Here is a 5,556-nt window from a genome sequence, read left to right as displayed (position 1 = left end):
AATTTTAATTATATTTTTTATTGCTCAGGATATTTTTTTAGCTCCAACCTATAATTTTTATTATATTGCTTATCTTATTAGAATTTTTTTTACTGATATCTCCTCTATTCAAAATTTATTTTTTACATTGCTAGATAATAATTTTTATTATATTGAATTGAAATGTATTGGAAGATTTTTTTTTTTTATTGTTGTCTCCTCTTTTCATATCTTTTCTTATTCATAGCTTCTCCTAATGCATTAGTAGCCTTCGTTTATGCTTTAGTTTGATATTTAATGATTTTTGCTGATTAAAATACTTGATTTGATAATGTTATAATTTTGGAGGTCCCATTTTTGTAAAGGAAACCCTACTAATTTTTTTTAAAAACCTTAATATGTGTAGTACCAGTGGTGATACAATTTTGATAATTTTGGGGTCTATGTTGGTTTTGATTGATACTCCGAATCTTTATTTTTCTATCATTGTTTTGATTTATTTATTTTTTTAGAATAATTGTTTGTGCTTTTAAAAGCTTGATATTCTTTGCTAATCTGTGTTGAAGTTATCACAAAATTAAGGTACATGTCTGCGTAGCTTTAAAAAATTATTGTGAATTTATTTGGGTGATTTTGAGAAAATTAAGTTTCCTAGCTTTGAAAAATGTTATTTCTAATGCATGATACATGATATATGATTATTTGATATATGCTTAAAGTTTGTGATTATTTGGATTATTTGATACATGATTATTTGATATATGCTAAAATTTTGTGATACATGATATATGCTCAAATTTAAGCATATTTGATTATTTGGATTGGTTAAATTGTTTAATTTATTGTTATTGATATTTGGAGAGGCCCCATTTTTAAGGGGAAACTTTATCAAAATTTTTCTAAAGTTTAACATGTCTATGCGAGCTAGAGAATTGCTAATTTGATGAACTTTGTGATGGTTGAAAATATAATGGATCGTAATTGGATGAATGCTAGGAGAACAAGTGAGAAATATGAGAATGGTGTGGATCGGTTTCTTGAATTTGCTAGGAGAAATGTTTCTAGTAAAAATGAAAAGTATTGTTGTCCTTGTGTCAACTGTATGAATAAGATTGGATTGGATATTGATGAAATAAAAGAGCATTTAATTTGTGATGGGATAAATTTGAGGTATACAAGATAGATATGGTATGGGGAAGCAGGAAAACTTGTATGTCCTAGAATGAGCCAACTGTGAAGATTGGGATGATAGAATGGAAGACATGATTTGTGATGTTGGGTGGTGTTATTTACACAATCACATGTAAGCAACCTAGTAGTGAAACTAAAGATATATTTAACATGTACGTTAAGGTTTTATAGTTTGTAAACGTTAGTTTTTTTATATATTTAAATTGTTTTAATCTCTGGTTTTTTTAATTTAAATTTCATTATAGTTCATTAAAGATATATCATATAACGGGGGGAAGCAGCCACCCACCCAAAAGTGAAACAAAAAAAAAATGGCTCACCGACTTGAATATTTTCAAATGTAAGTAATTTTTATTTAAAGTTCTTCATCTTCAATCATTACATATATGTTATTGTTTCTGCTTATCATTTGATTGTTATTTGTCCAGTGCCATCGACAGATAGGGAGTACAAAGTGCAGATACTATATTATCTATTATATGTAGGAAATTATTCGATTCGATACCAATGAGAATTTACACCTGGTATATAGTTTAATCTCAATGAAAATTTAGAGAGGGAGTACAGAGGCTTTAGAGTTTTACCAAATCTAATGAAAATCATATAAAATTTTGCAGCTTTTTAATAATGAGTACCCCTACACCAGTGAAGAGATAAATGATATTTGAAATAGCCTAACAGGTCAACTTCTTTAAGAGTTATTTACATAGTCTAAATTTTATAGTTTGTTCAATTTGGATTTTAGCTTGACTTAGAAGTTAGAAGGCTAGAAACTCTATTTAGTATATTGTTGTAATTTGTTGAACTTTGATTGTAAACATTGAACACTTGAATAGATAATGATTTTAGTGTTCCTTTAGTCTATATATGCTCATGTTGTTACCACTATTATTTGTTGGACACATTAGATGTTGAGCTGTTGTTGTTGTGAAAATTTACAGATTTATTGGCTATAAAGAAAAATACAAATTATATATATATATATATATATATTTAAAAAAAATAAATAATTTACATCTCTTTTTCAGTTATATGGGATGTGGTTCCAACAAAAAAGGATGTGGATTATTAATAATCCACATTTCTTATTATGAAAAAAGGGATGTTGAATATAATAATTTACATCTCTTTTTTACAAATATGGGACATGGGTTATTCATAATCCACGTCCCTTTTTAAAAAAAGGGATGTTAAATATAATAATTCACATTTCTTTTTTATAAATATGGGATGTGGGTTATTCATAATCTACGTTCCTTTTTGTTAAAAAAGGATGTGATTTTTATTATCCATGTCACTTTTAAAAGTAATGTAGATTTATCAATTTTCTATATTGTCCCTTTTTGTTAAAAAGGGATGTGATTTTTATTATTCATGTCACTTTCAAAAGTAGTGTAAATTTTTTAATTTTTCATATTGCCCTAATCTATACCTCCCACTATAAATACGTAAATACCCCTAAAAAAGAGACATTAAAAGCTTTTTTTACAGTAGTGCATCTATAATCTGGACTAATATATATTCTCATTGAAAGAAAGAACAAAATGCGCAAGTTAATATTTTGGTGACTTTTATTTTTATCCTCACTACCTTTGACTGAAGGATTGCTACAACATAACAATAAATATGTCAAAATTGGCATCCAAACAAGCAAAATCTGTGTCCAAACAACAAGGTGGAATCAAAGTAAAAGTGGTTGATAGGACTAGTAGCTTACCAGACTCCCTGCTTCACCATATCCTATATTTTCTCCTGACAAGGGAAGTTGTAGCCATAGCCCATAAGCCTCTTGTCCAAGAGGTGGAGATCACTTTGGCGTTCAATGCCCACTTTTGACTTTACTGTTGGGGGCTTTCATAGTCATGACTTCATTCAGTTTGTAGACGCAATCATGTCAACGACACATTTGAAAACTATAAAGAAGTTTCAGCTCACATTAAGGAATGCAACCATGTTGGAGAACGAAGATTAATATTTGGATTAACACATCTAAAAATAATAAATTTGAGCATTTTGTGCTACGCTTTGACTGTTATGAGTTCAATGTCAGAAATGTGCCTTCAACGAAAAGATATACATTGAATATTCCTCGTTCAATTAATTTGCCTTCACTTGAGGTCTTGCATTGGCTAATGGAAGAATATTCATATTGTGAATGCCTAGCACGTTTTCTTTCTCAATGTTTGAATATTAAGGAGTTGGAACTATGTTTGCCTAGAGATGATGACGTCTTCCCTCCAGATGATCTTGCTTCTATGCATAATGTTGAAAAACTTCAACATTTGTTCTCAGAAGAAATTCCTTTATTTCTTATTATTGTGAAAACACTTTCTAATGTGACCCTTCTGCATTTAAGTACAGTACGAATGATTATGATTTTTATAGTGCTTTCTTTTTTGAATTAGAGGGCCAAACACTAGTGGCCTGAGCTCATAAACGAGATCAAATCCATGACCTCCCACTTATTGTTTGAGCTTACATATCACTAGATTATAAGGTCATTGGTTTTCTCATTGTTTTCAATTCTATCACTTAATAGCAACATTTTTAAGCTTGTTTTAGTCTTCCTCAAGCAGGAGTATTGGTCACGTCGCCATGGTATTCCAAAGGATACGCATATCAGACGCCATACATATTGCACAATGGGCCTGCAACTTTGTTCTTTTATTTTTTGCAGTGTACACGAACTATTGAAGGTGGAATAATTACCTCCATAAACATATTGCACAATTATGATGGTATTTATTCATATATAACATAGGAGTTTCTAATCGTGTCTTAATGCTTTGCAAAGCTAAACTGTGCTAATTGGAGTGTAACATGGATTGATATTATATAATATTATCCTTCACAGACTGATGTTATATGATATAAGCCTATGTAATTGTAGGTTACATAAAATTGTCATTACCTCAAATAAAACATTTATTTTCATCCTCATGATTCTCGAAGGATAATGTTGATTACAATGTGTTCTGAGTCTCCGCCCATTCGATCTCACGACTTCGCAGCCATGAGCGTTGCCCATTGACCAGCTAGTCACAAGTCTTCAAGGCGATGAGTACAATCTGTTACAAAATGATATGAAGAAAATTAGTGATAAGCCTTAACAATCATATTGAATATAAATCACCATGTAAATTGAAAATCAGATTTGAAAATTTTCATTAACATATTAAATGCCACCTATATCCATATAAATTTTTTCATTCAAAGATGGCAGCCTATATATCAAGGCGCTCTGTTAGTCCAACATCAGGCTAGGTTATACTATACACATACCGCTCTTTTTTTAAAAAAAAAAAAATTTTTTGTGCATCAAGTGTATCCACACCAACAATTAAGAACTAATCTGCTGGACAATGTTTCGACCATGATTGTCTTCAATAGGAGAATATATATAGGTAAAGAAAAAAAAGAACCAATCCATTTTTTTCCCACATACGTCACCAATGATCATCAAACCCAATTATCTTCCAATTGTAGTGCTGAACATTATTGGTAACATATCATATTCTTTCAATTCCTAGAAAGAATATGGGACTCTATCTGTAACAAAATAAAATCTATATGAAATTGTGGTGAATTGCATATAATCATCTGGAATGTGAGTTTGATTTTGTAAGATTTATTATGAAGAATCAAAGTCATGATTTTCTTAGCATATACCTCACAAAAGTTGGTATGATTAAAATGTAGTACAGTTTAAGGTCATAACCATGAATCTAAGAAAACTATTATTTTTATGTGTGTGTATGAAGATAATAGATGTTATAAAAATTCCTAATTGTCAATAGAAGAAAATAAGTTATTAAAGTATGTATGAGGGTAAAGTTAAAAACTTATTAAATTTACAGAGAGTTAATGAGTTTAAGAATTTTTCTTGATTTTCAATTTGAAAGTGATTTATATAAATAGCTTATATAAGTGAAACTAAAATCTAGGACGTGTATTGTTTTATAAACATATGCTTATTGCTATCACGCACACGCGTGGTGCATTTTTCTGCGCTCTGTTTGTATTTTTATCAGGTTAATTAATTTGTTTATTTTTTAGTAATATAACTTTAGGTTTGAATTCTTGAGAACATATAATATATATATCCTACCCTTTTCATACCTCCCAAATCAGTCACTTATACTCTTAGGAATTAGGATCCACATAGATAGTTGACTGGAAATCAAGAATTAATAGTGAATTAATTCCTAATTCATTCCATCATTCCCCACATTTATTGTGATTATTCCAATCAAATTATTCTCTCCATTATGTGGTGAATTATGTCAATTTTTTTTTGTTCCTTCTAACAATATAAATACGGGTGGATGGCTGAAGTTAGAGCTCACCCAAAGTGAGCACCTCTCCTTCAGTGTTTGTTCTTCATCT

Source organism: Prosopis cineraria, unplaced genomic scaffold (assembly GCF_029017545.1).
Source record: "Prosopis cineraria cultivar Desert tree isolate PC_DT_omini unplaced genomic scaffold, ASM2901754v1 PC409, whole genome shotgun sequence".
NCBI classification, from domain to species: domain Eukaryota; kingdom Viridiplantae; phylum Streptophyta; class Magnoliopsida; order Fabales; family Fabaceae; genus Prosopis; species Prosopis cineraria.
The sequence above is the reverse complement of the archived record's forward strand: the minus strand, read 5'-3'. Positions refer to the sequence as shown.